Below are 16,191 nucleotides of genomic sequence, written 5' to 3' on the forward strand. Positions count from 1 at the left end.
ATCCTAAAATAAAGGTGTACTTTGTAAGATTTGGAGGATCTGTGTATAAATTGTAGGAGCAGGATTTGGTATGACTTGTACTTTCAAACGGGAATTAGAATATCCTAGCAAGACACCAGGGACCGAAGATGTAAATGACAGAACAGTTCAAATACCTTGGTATTTGTGTAGATCTAATCTTAACTAATAACTGTACTCCATTTAGGGAATTGCTAAATTCAAACAAAAGTCATTCTGATTAACTGACACTCTGTTGTAGTGGAGATGAGATAAAGACCGGGGTGGGGGTTTGGGGGGGAAAGTAAATTAACCTTAAAAAAAAAAAAAGTAGCTGACAAATACTCTGCAAGGTGTTGGTTTTAGGGAGGGGTGCAGCTCATTGTGTTTCCTCTGGTGGGAACAGGAGCTGAGGCAGGATGCTGGCAGGCAGCGAGAGGCAACAAGGACTGACCAAAGGGAACATCAGAGTCCTGCGAACAAAAAGGGCACAGAATAAAATAGCTTAACTTAAACCATATGCCAAATCAGTGGTGGAGCAAGGATTAATGCTGTGGTTTTACAACAAAACTGTGCTACCTTGATTTGTGCCCAAACACCTAAACTTCCCCAGCTCCTAATAAGGCCCTTTATCACCCCATCTGATCCCATGATACACGCCGTGTTTGTTAACGTTCATTAAGCATCAAGCCCGTTAGTTTTCACTGAGCAGCAGGTGAAGATGAACTGAAGGTCATTTTCTTCCTTCTCCCCCTCTACATATTGCAGTGGTATGGCTTTGGGTGTTCACATCCCAAAGATCTCTCTAGGCCTAAATATATCTACAGAAATACACGTCCATATTTTTGTGTGACTGCATTTCTTTTCCCGTTACTATCTGCAGTATTATCTGACTGTATTTTACAATCCTCTTTCACATTTTCTGTGCCGTATGATGATAAGCCTGTGCAATAAATGTTAGCAGAAGTCTAAGAGTTAGGAAAGATTGTTATTTAGTGTTTTGTGGTGGTCTTTCCTTCTTGAAATACTTTTGTGTCATGTGGTGGTTTTTGCCTGATGCAGAATTATAGAAGAAAAGTACTTTTTGCTTTAACACATTTACCAAAGAAGCAATTTCCAATTGAGGAAGCACTGTAAATGCTTTTAGAAGAAGTCTTTTTCTCTTAAACTTATGGGCTAAGTTAAGTAATACTGTTAGAGGTTACCCAGACTATTAATTGTGTGCTCTTTGGGCAGGACTTTGCTTTCTTCTGTTGTGTGAAAAATAGCAGGGTGCTTGTGTTGCAATCTAGGAAAAAGGAAAATCCATAAATAGCATTTAATAATGTACTTTTCTGTATCAAATTCTTCTGAGGTCATGAGGCTAGAGAAGCTGAAACCTGTTGTTACTCGAAAAAATTTAAGACATACAAAAGCAAAATTCGATTGACTATATCTGGCTAAGAAGTAACTGCTTTTGAAGTGTTTGTCTTTTTAAAAAATATTTCTCCTTTTTTCTTTCCCCTGTGTGGAAATTATTCTTTTTATTTAAAGAGAGGTCTTAAGTACAAATATTAGATATGGATTTGCATTAATATAACTATTTTAATCTGCTGCTGAATTTCCCTTAGACTACTGTTGTCAGTTGGGTGAATGTTTTATATATATGTATATTTATAAAACTCTTCCTACTTTGCAGTTTCTTGAGTTAAATCACAAAAATCACAAACATGTAGAGAACGTGACATAGTGCATTTCTCTATATATGTTTAGATCCATCATGGGGAGCAAGGAGAAAATGCAAATTAATAACGCATTTTTATTCATCTGAATGTTAATTGTATATTTTTATTAGTTTGAAGTCAATGGTGTTGAGAGACATTGCTGTAATTTCTAAATTTTCCCCATGCAGAATCATGTCTGGCTGTGACATAATACTATGCTCCTCACCAAAAGCCTAAGAAAAAACAACTTTCAAATAGCTGTGGCATTTCATTACTTTTTTTTAAAAAGTATTGGTTAAAGAAAAAACGAAGTATTTTAATATGCAAGTTTGAATTGAGAAAATATATGCATAGTTATTCAGCCATAAGTGTGTTTTATTAGCATTTAGTCTTAAAAGGAAAACAAACATTGTTGACTAGTTTTGCCAAACAAACAAGCTAAATCTTTTCATGTTCATAACTAGTTCAAAAACATATTGAATCAATCAAAATATACTTAGCTGCAAATTTTCCAGCATCTTCCAGCAAATTTTCTTTAAAATTCCAGAGAATAAACTGTGTTTCTAAAGGTACTATAAAGTGGAGAAAGCTTATTTCCACATTATGTGATCCTAGAGATAATTTGCCACGTTTCCCCACTATAATTCTATGACATTTAGGGACTCATTTAATACCACTTATCTATCTGATGTTAAACTGGGCATGATGTAGCCAGTCTTGCAAAACTGTAATGCAGGAGCACAGTTTACCAACAGTGCTTGGAAAATTCAAAACTGTGGACCTCTTCCTTTGAGTTCATTAGGAAACCTTACACAGGCTCTGTGGCAATACTGAGGGAAAAAAAAGGGGGAAGAAAGTCTACCATTTTTTATGTGAATGAACAAAATAATGGGTTTGTAGGAACAGCTTTTCTTCATTGCTCAAAGATCACGAAGCAGTTCAGGATGGATATGAAGACAGCAAAATTAAAAAAACTGTGTGTATATATATATGTGCTAGAAAGTAGTTGGGTCTCACTAGTTTACAGCTGATGGGATGGATGCATTAATGTAGTCTTCACAGTTTATAGCGTAGACAGAAGAGACCATTGTCTCCATTTTATAGATGGAAAAATACAAAAGAGGAAATTCATCACATAATGAATATCTAATAGAATAGAGTTGAACAAGGAACCATTCTTGAATCCTTAAATTCTGTATTGAAAAGATCTTTTTAGTGTTTGGTTTTGGTGTCAGAGAAACCAATACTGCAAATATCTAAGGACTATTTTTCTTCATATGCTGTCTGGGAGTAGTGCCTCATTAAAGTAGGGTCAGGTTCCTCCTCTCTGAGCAGCTGTGATTTATCTGAAATGCCCCTATTGTTTTTGAACTTGATGCTCAGATCCTAGCAATTCCCCTGAAGTTCCCAATCTAGTCTGTTTCCTTCCTTTTCTGTTCTCCCAGCGTAAGGTGGAGTCTCCTGCCTCCCTCGTTCCTTCCTTCACCGAGGTTTCTTCCTCGCCCTTCCAGCAGCATCCCCCCCTTCTGTAAGGGAAATGAGGCCACCTGCTTCTCCTTGGGAACTGCCTTCCCTTCGGGTCTCCTTAATCAGAGTCATTAGTAGACCTTGAGGGCTAAAATAAAAAAAAGAATTTATAAGTCCAAAAGGTGGAACAAGGCACTGTGGAAACTCCTTCCCTTCTCCTGTCCTTCATTTCTTCTCCAGTTTCACAGAACAGCAGCTCTGGAAGCCTGGAGGTGAAGCAGTCCCTGAGCAACCCCCCAGCAGCTCCTGGCAAAAGCAGTCAGAGCCGGCAGCCCCACGTGGCTGGCACCGAGGTGGTAAGACAGGGCTATGACAGTGGACTCTACCTGGCAGGCAGACATTTTAATCCACTTCCATCACTGTATAATAATATTTCTGCAACCTCCTGTAAAATCAGGGATGATGGAGGCCTTATGTGGGCTCTGTAAATAGCATCATTTTGCTGAGGAATGTGTGACGTGCCTCATTCTGCTGTATTTTCTCATGAGTGAACCTTGACTGTGTGGGGAAACACCCAGACAAAGTGGTTTAAGGCTTCTTTGTTTTCCTCCTTTTCTCCTCGCTAATGGAAGAGCTGCAGAGTAGGGAAGAGTTCCCTCAGTTAATTGATAATTTTCTAGCAGCTGACAGCCACAGCAAAGTCCCTGGTGTGAAATGCTAGGAGAAGAGAATCCAGAGTGAAAAATAAAAATAATTAAAAAAAAAAAAAAGAAAACAGAAACTAGCTATATTTTGCTCCATAACTTACCACTCCTATTTAGGCTCTAGAGATTGCTTCTCAAATAAATACCAAACAAGTAATTATGTTGTGTCTTGAGCAACAACTGAAAAGAAAAAAAAATTAAAGTGTTCTCCTAGGCAAGTGGAGAGGAAAATACCCTTGATCCTTTGGATAAATATAGGACCAAATCTTCAGATAATAGAGATTCAAGTAATTGCTTTAAACTCCAAGCAACTGTAGTGGGATGAATATTTTGCCTATTCTCCCCATGAGCTATAATGAATTTTTGGATGATTTCTGCTGCTTCTAGGAAATGTCCTCAGTTCAGAATTCTCCCGGTAAGGCAGGAAATACCCTTCTGTGTGAGTTGGGACCATGTCCCAGTTCATATTTAGTCAAGACAGCCCAGCAAATGGTGTAATAAAGGAATTAGACGCAGCAAATGTTGTTAGCAGTGTTTCTGCACTGTATGATTGTGGAGATGCGATATTTTAGGTTCTCTCCCTCACTACTCACAGTTGACTTGAGCATGTTGATACGACTTTGGATGAGGTTCAATGAGACGTAATGCTGCTTGTACTTGCATGACAGTAGTTTTATTCTGAGGTATAAAATGACCTGACTCCGCAGTCTGGAAACTGGCACCTTAAACTTAATAACCGGAGGCTGAGTTTTCTTTCTTTGGCTGAACCGTCACCTCCAGACCCTCACATATAGAGTTCCATAAATAAATTTTTGAGGTTTATTTCTTCCCTTAAGAATCTAGAATCACATACTACTCTTGCTTCCCCCATCACCTTTCCTTTAAATTCACACATGAGCATTAAAGTGTTAGAAATTCAGTGCAAATTTATCCTCCTGGGATTATGCTGAATGGTGATATTCAGTTACTGTACCTTGATGTCAGCCTGACTTTGGGGGAATCTGCTCTCTCTCCAACGTGCACAGAATACTCAATTCGGATATTACCATGAGGATCTGAGGAGGAAATTTTGCCTCCAATGCCTGGGTGCCACTGGGATTTCTCGTGCTATGTATAATGCATGATGCAAGTTGCTGCAGTTTTTTCCCGTCATTTTTGTCAATAGCTCTAATCCTTTTGACCAGACTTATGCAGCACAAATACCTGTGAAAAGACTTTGTACTGACACTTAGTAAATGCTAATAAATGTTCTTTTCTTTAAAAAAAAAAAAAAAATGCAGTGGAGGTGCTAGGGAGGCTTGATGAAAATGCAGTTTGCATTCGTGTAAATAAAAGGCCTGTTGTAGTGAAATTTAGACCACCAGACAAAGGTAAGTCCAGAGATTTAGTGTGCTGCACAGTGCAAGGGAGGAGAGGGCTCTTAGCTTGCTTGCTTGCGTCCTGGTTGGATGCAGAAGGTGGCAGTTGGTGGAACAAAAACAACTTAGCATCTCAAAATGACAAAATTGAGTCCGCTTTTAGTGAAATTGAAAGTCTGCACATATTTCAGCATAGAACTCTGTTCTGAAGGAAGAATTGCCTGGAAAATAAGATCAAGGTTTTCAGTCTATAAATGTGATGCCTTAAGAGAATGACCTTATTCGTGTCTAGAAAGACGGAAAAAAAAAAACCCTTAAGGATATGTATATCTTACTCATTAAAGCAAATAGGACTACTTAATATCCAGCTGCAGCACAGTCTAACATTGTGGCCCAGTTTTAAATGCTGGAATCAATCCTGTTTATGGGAGCGGGACTACTTGTGATCCATATTCAAGCACATAGCAAGGTATTTGCACAGTCTGCAAGTAAAGGGAGAGCTCGGCATGCTCAGGTCCTTGCAAGCTAGGTATCTGTCTCTCCCTAACTTGATGAAGCTTTTATTTAGGCTTCTGTTTATTAAAACAAATGTTTCACTAGCAGAATTTGAGTTTTTATGAATTTCAGAATAGACTTTGAGTCCAAAAGTGGTAATGAGGTGAATGAAGCGGTGTGAAGCTTCAGGCATTAGCAATTCCAGGCAGAGCTTGAGAAGAGTAGGCCTGGAAGTTCACCATTAATGCTTTTGAAAATTGATGCTGAAACACATGTAATTTAGTCTAAAACATTTTTTGTTTGTTGATAACAGTGCCTTGGGGATGATGATGTGTTGGGTAGGTTTCAGCTCTAATACCAGTGAAGCTGTGAAGGCTTTGGGGAGTTTAGCTCAACCAAGTGCTAGTAATTGCAGCAGAACGAGGAGCCCAATGAGCTGTAAGGCTGCCAAATTACTGAAGGCCATTCCCACCTGTTGCTCCAGCCATCTCTGGTAACGGTATACTGGGATTTTCCCTGGTGAGCCGCTTTTCAAAGACTTATAAAAGGAAGGGTAGAGGTAACAGGAAGGTGTCTGGCAAATGGAACAGGATGGCAAAGGGATTTTTCTCTTACTACAGAAGCAAACTTGCAGAGCAGCTAGCATGCTGTAAATCAGGAGGTGGGTAAAAGAGCAGTGGACACAGATCAGCGCTAAATGATGAGCGTTATCATTCTTGTAATTAAGAAATTAAGCAGATATTTAAGGTAAAGAGGAGCAAAAGGTATGCTGAACCTCTCTGGGGGAAAAAAAATAATTTGGAGAGAAAGTGAAGGAAGGGTGGAAACTGGCCTTGGAAGATTTTCGTAGCTGTTTGACTGTGAGTAGATTGAAGTAAATGCTTGGCAGAATATTTATTTGTAAGGAGTATTTAAATACTTGGGTTATATGCTGAGAAATACTATTTTTTGCACTTCCATTTTCACAAGAAAGATGCTCAAAATGAGAAATTATTTCTAAAAGCGTGAAGGAATGTTTTTCTCACATAAAATCTCAAGAGCTGAATGCTTTCAGAAAGTGCCTACAAGCTGGCAACTTCAACCCCTGGTCCCAGTTAATGACAATGATCAAGACATGGGATAGAGAGAGGGAGAAGAAAGGTTTCTCTGGGAAACGTCAGATTGCATTCCTTCATATTCTGGCAAAATAAATGTAGCTCTTGTCAAAATTGAGTATGGGCAGTCAGTAAGTGCCACACAGAGTTGTTAATGCTTCTCAAGGAGATTGCCTGTGCTCACGTGGTGTTTGTTAGCTGCTCTACAGTGAAGGCCTTTAAATGTGGTTAATAATGATGCACACAGGCTTATTGGAAATAATTGCAATTACAGTTCACATGGGGCCTTTAGATTCCCTGCTCTGGTCTGGAGTGATGAATAGCTATTTCACCTCACGGGGAGCTCCGGAATGTACCTGTGTGGCACTTGCTTGCAGTACTCCTGCTGGTCTGGCCCGCTGAATACGTGAGCTCTCCAGCCCATGGCTGACCTGCCTTGGGAGCTCGAGCAGTTGGAAATTGTTTTCTGAGCTCTTCAAGTACCTCGTTAGTCCTTAGTGGTAGGCAGCTTCACATGCAGGGGAAGTTTGGGGATTTATTTTGGACTGAGATTCAGGTAAAAGGAAATGGCAGGAGTTGAAGTGTGTATGTTACTTCTCCGTTCTCTGCGTGCCCTCTCAAGAGGAAAGGAGAGAAGCTCCTGAAATTCAGAGCCAATAAAGTGCACGTCTCTGACTGAAATCTTCAAACTGGGCTATGATGCATGAGCCCCGCTCAGGAGCATACATTCTTGTCTGTTCCAGAGACAACTAAGTGTTGCTCTTGTTCTTTCACACCTACATCTTCTGTCTCTGCCAAGATGTTTCCTTCATCTGTGGCCTTATTTAGCATGCTGTCCACCTACTAGCTGCGTTCTCATTATGTATTTTAAATGAGCAATAAAATACCCATTTACATAATGAATACATTTATATTGATAAGTTATATAATTTAGAGATGTACTTAATTAAAACTTGTTTATAATTAGGTCTCTTGCTATGCCAGCTAACTCTTATGTTATTTATAAAACTTCAGGAATAGTAGAAAAACATGAATATTAGAATGTGAAAATATCTTTGTTGTTGCCTCATTTGTAACCCTTTTGGGCCTGTTTCCATTTATCTTGGGGTGTTCCTCTTTTACTGGGATGAATATTCATTGGAAATGCTTTGAGTATTTGCTGGTGAGGACAGACTGCAGAGAAATCATTGATCAGTCATTGGGTTTAATTTTCTGGTTGTTTCAGATCGAGGGTAGAAATGGGGTTTGGTTTGAGTCTTTTGTTTGTGTTGTTTTTAAATGGGCATGACTTAATCAAATAATGCAGTCATTTTGGGACTTTGAAAGGTACAAATGCTCCCTAGAGAGGTGGACATCAAGCATCTTCTGAATTTCTTTGATACAGCTTTTATTTTTGGATTTTTTATTGGATGTCATCTTGTAAAGTCTTTCTTGTGTTGCATTAAAACAGACAGATGTGATATGGATGAACAGAAACAGTCTGTGAATAAGACTTTGGCTTTGGATAACTGATTTTGAAGCTCTAGCTGGTGTAAGGAAGCAACCTTCAGACCTTCGATGGAATGGTGCATTGGTGAGCAGCTTACCTCCTTACCAAGCGAACTCTCCTAAAAACACTGAAGATGTGCTTCCCAAATTAGGAAAAACTACCGTAGTGTTCAGTCGGCACTTTCTGCATGCGATGTTCCTTAACCGGAATTATCACCGAGGTCAAACAGAGCACTCTTGTTTAGAGGGGAAAATAATTTGAGGTTTCACACATTAGCTATTCCCAGCTTGTTTATCTTTTGCTGAAGCAATGACCTACGGTGCCTGTCTTGCTGAGCGTGGTTTCCATAGAAACTGGCTGACTTGTAGCACGGCTGTTCTGGCAGCAGCCTAAAATGGTCTTTAGCCACGCATTGCGCTAGGGAGAGCAGTAGTTGGGCTACCCATCAGGCAAGCAGTTGATGGGGCGATACTGAAGTTGAGTGTGCCAGAGGCCGAGAACTGCTGTGCTCCCTTGCTGAGGTTATGAGTGATGTGTTGTGTGTGTTACGTGCAGGGAGCCCTCTAGGCTGTGGGTTGCGCTGGGCCCCCACAAGGAGGACGTGGAGCTGGTAGAGCACATCCAGGGGAGGCCGCCAACGTGCTGAGAGGCCTGGAGCACCTCTCTGGTCAGGGAAGGCTGAGAGCGCTGGGGCTGCTCAGCCTAGAGAAGAGACGGCTCCGGGGTGACCTCATTGCAGCTTTTGGAGACTTAAAGGGAGCTTGTACAAAAGATAGAGAGCAACATTTTGCTCAGTCACGTAATGACAGGACAAGGGGGAATGGTTTTAAATTAAAAGAAGGGAGATCTAGATTGGAGGTGAGGAAGAAATTGTTCCCTAAGAGGGTGGTGAGGCTCTGGAACAGGTTGCCCAGAGAAATTGTGGATGCCCCATCCTTGGAGGTGTTCAAGAACCCGCTGGATGAGGCCCTGGGCAACCTGATCTAGTGGGTGACATGGCGGGGGGTTGGAACTGGATGGTCTTTCAGGTCCCTCCCAACCTGAGCAACTCTGTGATATACAGAAAGGTGAGTAAAAAAAAAAAACAACAACATGCTGATGAATTGGAATAAGAAAATAGAATAAGGAAAGAGTTAACATTTAGTTTAGTGTTGTTTTTCTTTGAAACATATACAGAACAAAAGAAGTGCTGGTTGTAAGGAACCTCTCCCAGTCTCTGATCCAACCTCCTGCTCAAAGAAGGACCATCAGGTCAGCCATGCTTTTGTCTATCTGAGTCTTGAAAAACCTCCTAGGGTGGAAGACATACATAGTAGGCTTGTTCAGATCTCCTTGAAGTATATAAATCTTTATTGTTGATACAAATCTGCTTTTCCTACATACCTCTTCTTCAGATTATTCACAGGAAAAAAAATGAAAGTCTCTTTGCATATTTGAAATAATCTCGTAGAGGAGTTCAGGTTTCTGACCATGGTAGCAGAAAGAGTTTTATATTTTTGCTTGAAGTGGAAAGAAAGGACTCCTTCAGTGTTAACGGAAGATTTGTATTTTGTTTCTAAAGCTTAAATTTGAATGCAAATTCAATAGAAATCAACCTCTTTCTCTCCCTAAACATGCTCTGGAGAATTATGGCCAAAATCCAGGGCTACGATATGCCTAACTTGGCAGCTTATTTATTGCTTTATTGATTAACATTCAGAGAACAGCAGCACTAGTGAAACACTCGGTGCAGTTTTCCATCTCTTTAGCCTTATTTTTCCCTCTTTGTGGATTAACTCATGTATAATCAGTAGAAAATGTCAATTGTTCTGGTATCTTGTATCTCAAAGAACAGACCAAAGATTTTAAGCTACTTAGCTGTACTTCTAACGTATCATACCTATAATGAAAAGCTATTGGCAAAAAATGATCATTTTCTTGGTTTGGTTTATTTGAAAGGCATTCTTACTCATACAAAATATCAGTCGTATAGTACTCCAAAGAATAAAAGCAAGAAAACAAGCTGGCAGACAAAATAGCTGCTTGAATGGATTATAGTTTTGATTTGGTACAGTAGTATTACAGGTAATGGTCTGTGAGAGTCAGCATGAGTAAGAATTTGCAAAAGAGGTGTTCTCCATGGGAGTGATTTGCAAGAGAAGGGAGGGTGCTTGGTGAAAGGAATTGGGAGTCTCTCCATTGTATTGAGCAGTCTGGAAAGAGTTTCACAGTTGAATGGATGTGAGAAGGACAAACAGGGCTCTTGTGAGAGAAGTGTGTGTGATATGCAGGAAGAGAACAGGTTAGACATACGTGGTATGGAACTGCATACTGCTGTGATTTCTGGTCTCTTTTCTCTAACACTATAATGGAGCAAAGAAAATTCTCCAGATTATATCTGGATGGAAAGCTGTTCTCCTGTCCTCTAAAAATTTTAAATTAAAATGTGCCAGGGAATCAAACCTCTGCCATCGTTACGGATACTTCTGCACTGGATGGATAGATACTAAACCATATGTAGGTTGCAACTTAAAACACTGTTGGAGGTTGTTTTAATACAGGGTTTTGTGTAGCTTTTTCTCATGCTCCTGAAGCAGACAGTTATTTTGTTCTCTGCAATAAGGAAGGGTTTCCAAAGTTGGTTGTTTTTAGATTGCCGTGCTAGCTTTTTGATCAGTGGGAGTACACGCAGGACTAAATGTGCACAACTAATGGTAGCACTGAGAAAAGGCTAGAGCATAACAATATCTGCATGATTACATGAATAAACACTCCCAGTCCTTGTTAGCAGGTATGTCAGAGTGATGCAGGACTCGACTCATTTGAGCAACACAGACGTGCCAATTGAATAGGACTGCACTGGAGTCAGAGTAGTTGCTATTTGGAACAAATTGTACTCTGTACTTAGAAGGTGAGATGCTGCGTTACACCCCAGGTAATGAGGGAAAGATATGGCCAGGCTATTGTTTAACATGTCCCAGGAGTATTTAAACAGGAAGACCAGAGGAAGCTTTCCCCATCAGCCAAAAAGTAGGGGGTAGAAAGAAAGAGATCAAAGTGTCTCACTGGCTCATCTTGAAGACTGTGAATTAGCTCTGAGCAAGGTGTTAATTAAAAAATGACCCAGAAGAAAGTTTCAGGATTTGCGTTTTGCAACAAAACTTGACTTGAGTGATTTGAGAAGTTTATCGCAGGTTAAGAGAATTTTCCTCTAAGCCTGGCTTGGTGCACGTTTCAAATAAACGATGCAAAACAGCTATCAGCAAGGATCAATGCATTTGCCACATCAAAACTGCGCTGTGTGATTTACGTTACCTGGGACTGACAGGAGCCTGATTTATCAGAGTAGCCCAGACATAAAAGCCTCCTTCCGGAGTTCCGTTTATAATTTTTCTAAACCATTTATTGAGAGTATTTTTGTACCTTTTCTCCCTGTCACACTGTCTTTTAAGAACATAAAAAGTGAAAGACTGAACAGTCAGGATTCAGGGGAAGTTTTAAGATCCAGTGGGTCTTAATTTGATCTCCCGTGTGCTGTTGCTGCTTTGTGATTTATTTTTTTAGTGATTTGTCTATTGAGTAACTTGCTGTTCTCAGCTGTGTTGGTATGAATAGAGACGTGCTTCAAGAAAGCTTGAGTTTCATCACTCTTATTTGAAACCCAAGGCAATTTCATTACAAAGACACTACTTTACCTATTCTGAAGGAGTCACTTAAAAAAAAAATAAAATACTGGTAGTGATGTGGGATGGCAGGAGGGATGTCTGATTTGCATTGCAGGTTTTCTGAGAGGTGCTGAAGAAGTCGTTCAGTTTCACTGGGCTGTTGTTCTCTGCACAAACAACCCTTTTCTCCCGTGTATCTGAATTCTGAAGCCACAAGGAATTAGGTGAAAAGAGAAGCAGGGAGCCACTGTGCACTGCTTTTTCTTGGTTTGAGAAATTAATAATAAAGCACTTTGAATTTTTTAGTGTGCTACAGTAAATACATTGAAAAAGACAAGACATTAAGTATTGCACTTAATTGATATGGTTGTGCTTTTTTTCTGTTGTTTCTACAGTGTATCCATGCTGGCTCTCACAGGAGGCACCCCTTTTCCATTAGCTGAATTTTAACTAGCAGAGCTTCCCAACACTGTGTGAGATTTATGATCTCATCTCTCTTCCAGTGTCTCTATAATTAACCAAACCTAAGGGTAAGATTTAGTCAAATGAAGCTGAAATTAAACTCATTCTGCATGTTCTGAAAGACTCCAAACTTTATTGAAGTCAGGATATTGAATGTAAATGTGCTGCATTTTAGCCTGGTTTATTCTTCCTTTAAGACTGATGGAAAGAAATTATTTTTTCAGCATTTCTGATAAGTAACAGATCCACAGCAGTACAAAAAAACAGTTCCTCCATACATGAAGCCTTGTTCGTATGTTGTTTAGGATCTAGAGATGCTATTGCATCTTTCTAATTGTATGCTTTTTGGAGCATGGCATTCATGCATGCTGCTATAAAAGACTATGGTATCAAGCACTGGCTTGACCTCAGAGTTTGTAATCTCTGACGTGCTTTATTGCTTCAGTTTGAAGTGATTCTAGAGCTTCTGCTCTGCGCCTGTTGATTTTACAGCGCAAGTTGGAGTCCTTTTTCCCTCTACTTCGACATGTAAAGTGGTTGCTGTTATTTCCTGTTTCGTTGTTGGTAGGATAACAATACTCACTGGTGCAAGAGTACATCATACCGGTGTGATTGGCTAAAAATGTTTGCATTTTAGCAAACAAATAAATTGGGATTGTTTGTTCTTCTGTGAAATAAGAGGTGAAAAATACTTCTGCGAAGTGTTCTGAGATCTGCAAATAACAATTTTTCATGTACATTTCACATCGTATTTCTAACTGTATGTGTAAGAAACCTAGGTAACTCAGATTTAAGTACAGGATTGCTGTAGATAGGAGAATAAAGAAGCCCACATTTCATTAAGTCAGACAATACAACTTCTGGAGGAGGCTAATAAGTCCACCAATGCCTACAGTGCAATGTGACTCACCATGCGTTGGAGAAGAATGTTTTAAAGTGCTGATAGGTGACAAAGTTTTGAGGCATCAAATGGGGAGAGTTAACAGGAAAATTATGGCTGAACTTCTCAGGGTAGCCACGGTGGAGTTGATGTTCCCACTGTAATTACAAGATACAATGCAAGTTCTCTGAGTAGCCTCGAAAGTCTCAGTTCCTAAGTGTATGTATTCCCTTCTCAAGCATCATTTTATTTATATTGCTTTTATTTTACCCTTTTTCCATTGCAGTGGTGCTGAGAGCCTATGAAATGATTATTAGAGTCTAGAAATTTTAGGGCAGTACCATTTCAGCATGATGCTAAGTCCAGAATCTTACCAGTAACTTGCTAGCAGAAATCAGATTGCCTTTGGCAATCTTTACTACAGTGCTTATTTTTAAATATTTTCTACAAAAGTAAACTACTGATTATCATGCTTATCCCAGCGCTAATGTGCTACCCTTCTGAGATGTGACTCTCACTGTAATGGCAACCAGAGAGGCTTTTTTCTCTTCTTAGGAAGAATTTGCTATAACACTTAGGTCTGAAACCACGTGGAAATTTTGATTTGATTTTGATTTAAGGAAGGTTCTGTGCATAAAAACTAGGTTTTGCAGACAACCCAAGTCCCTCACAAACTTGGGATAACCGATTTCTGGACACACAAGGCAGACTTGGCTCAGTGTGCATGGTCTGACAGCTTTGAATAAACGCTAGCTTCAGAGCTCCCTGTTAGGCAGGAGTCCTTCCATTTAATTTGATAGAGGTGCAGAGGGAAAGGGGAGCAGTCTCCACCTGCAAAGTGAAATTGCAGTGAATGACAAGTGCCCGGAGTGAGGTACTTGCTTCAGCTTTAGATTCAAGTTCCATGGGGACTTCATTCTGTGTGTTTCTGTACAAAAGACAATAATTTTCTACAACAAAAGCAGCATCTATGAGCTATTTCAGCCTATCTATTTCAAGGGAAAATAGAAAGTGAGAAAAGCCATCAGCATATTTCAGTTAGCACAGGAGCTGCGTGTAATACAGTGGTGTCTCCGCCTCAGGTGGGAGTTAGTTGCTGAAGTATAAAAACAACAAAAAAGACAAATAATATAAGGCATGGTTATTACTTAATAACGTTACCATCTATATATCAAAATTATGAAAGAGGCTGGAGACAAGACAATATGGACCTGAAAACTCCTCCAGCTCCACGGGTTATTGGAATATGGAAGCAGCTGCTAAAGGAAGGGCTGGTGTTGGAGTTCAGTGCTGGCATTTGTCTGTGCCTGAAACTTACAGCGTGCCTGGATTGATCTGCTAGCGTTAGATTGGGCTAAATGTAACGTCATTACTTCAGAAACTGAGAGAGCTATTGCATCAGTTTTTGTATTGTCTTGTTCTCCAGCAGTGTATGACTGCAATGTGTGGATTAGAGGTACGTGCTATTGGAACTTAAATGTAGAAAGATTTATTTTACAGAGTATAGGCAAGCAAACTCTGCAGTGAGGAGCTGCAGCTTTCTGCGGTGGGGCATCTTGCCTTTGTATACCCACAGGATCCTGTTGGTGGGTGGCTGACTTTCGGATTAGCATGCTAGCCAGTAATCCTGGGGATGCATGGTGGTGGTGGTGCAGTGGTGCCTTTTTCACCCTCCTGCTCGTCCAGGGCCCTGGGAGCTCTGAGCTGTCCCAGAACAGAGGTGGGCTCATGCATGCAAGAGCAGAGGGAAGCAGCAGCATTCCTTGCAGTAATGCCCTGTCCCTGCTCCCACCATGGCTTCTCATAACCTCCTTGGCAAGCTCTCTGTTTGGGGGAAAGGGAGAATTTCTGTGTTAGTTTAAATTCGGTATTGTGAATGCCACAGTTGGAAAAACCCTGTTAACAGTTAACAGCTGCAGACACTCACAGTACTGACCTGAATGGAAATTAAATTAATGTAAACGTGATGTTTCCAGGATTATATTAAAATGACATTTTAACTTCCTGCACATTTTTTTCAGTTCCTTATTGCCCAAGCAACTTCATTATTCTGCAGTGCTGTATCAGAAACTTCCCTCAGGTGAGGTTCCTTGGAGTGATGGGCTCAAGGTGGCTGCCTTGGGATGCAGCACAGAGGTGGGCAGCGTGGCAATTAGCAGAAGGGTATTTGCTGTATTTCGAGCATCACTGTTCCAGATCTCCCCCCTTTTGAGGGTACAGGTAGAAAATAGCCTGGGTATTGACCTGCTGCTGCTTTCTGAAAGCCATGACAAACTGAAATGGACACCCTGATCATATAGGTAAGGAAAGCAATTTCTCATGTAAGGGAAACACCATAAATGATTCATAGTACCCATATTTCTCATGCTTATTTCCTGTGGGTGTAGAGAAGCAGGGATTAGAAATGAATGGCAATGCTTACTGCTCCTAAGGGGTTTGCCTGGAGGTGATTTTACTTTTAAGCTTTACAATTAACTCTCCAGATGCCAGTCCCAAAAGCTGAAGTCTGAAAACCCTCCATGAGCTTCAAATATGCAAGAAAAGAAAAGTACAAGAGTTGGGAATTAAACACAAAGTGCAAGCATTTTGGAAAGTGTAGGGTGTTCAAAAAGTAGAGGGGTTGCAGCACCAGCATGCGCTGAGCTGCTGCAAGTGCAGGAGCAAGCGTTACGTAGGGCATGAGAGAGGACTGTAAAAATGGGAGTGGTTGCTGGTATTCAGCAGAACTTCTCCAGATGATACTTTGCTTCTGGAGGTGATGGGGTCTGTTATGGTCCTTTGGGGTTAGGGTCTTCTGATGCGTGACAGCTCGTGGAGAGGAACAGGCAGGCAGATCTCCAGGGTTGGCATCCAGCATCCCCCACTGGGTGACCTTATGCAAAGCCTGTGGGGTGAGGT

The 16,191-nt window shown here is 40.5% G+C and overlaps 1 long non-coding RNA gene across 4 annotated transcripts in view; it reads left to right on the top strand.

The window, feature by feature from the left end:
• Window positions 1-16,191, top strand: part of LOC106015888 (uncharacterized) — a 212,607-nt gene that overhangs the window by 60,041 nt on the left and 136,375 nt on the right. For 2 of the 4 annotated variants that reach the window (XR_011804120.1, XR_011804123.1), the window contains exon 1: window positions 6,219-6,385. The exons of the other annotated variants lie outside the window; for them this stretch is intronic. This is a non-coding gene — a long non-coding RNA (uncharacterized lncRNA). Of the gene's footprint in view, window positions 1-6,218; window positions 6,386-16,191 lie in introns of those variants that run through there. 4 annotated transcript variants of the gene reach the window in all.

This window comes from Anas platyrhynchos, chromosome 19, assembly GCF_047663525.1.
Source record: "Anas platyrhynchos isolate ZD024472 breed Pekin duck chromosome 19, IASCAAS_PekinDuck_T2T, whole genome shotgun sequence".
Classification (NCBI taxonomy): domain Eukaryota; kingdom Metazoa; phylum Chordata; class Aves; order Anseriformes; family Anatidae; genus Anas; species Anas platyrhynchos.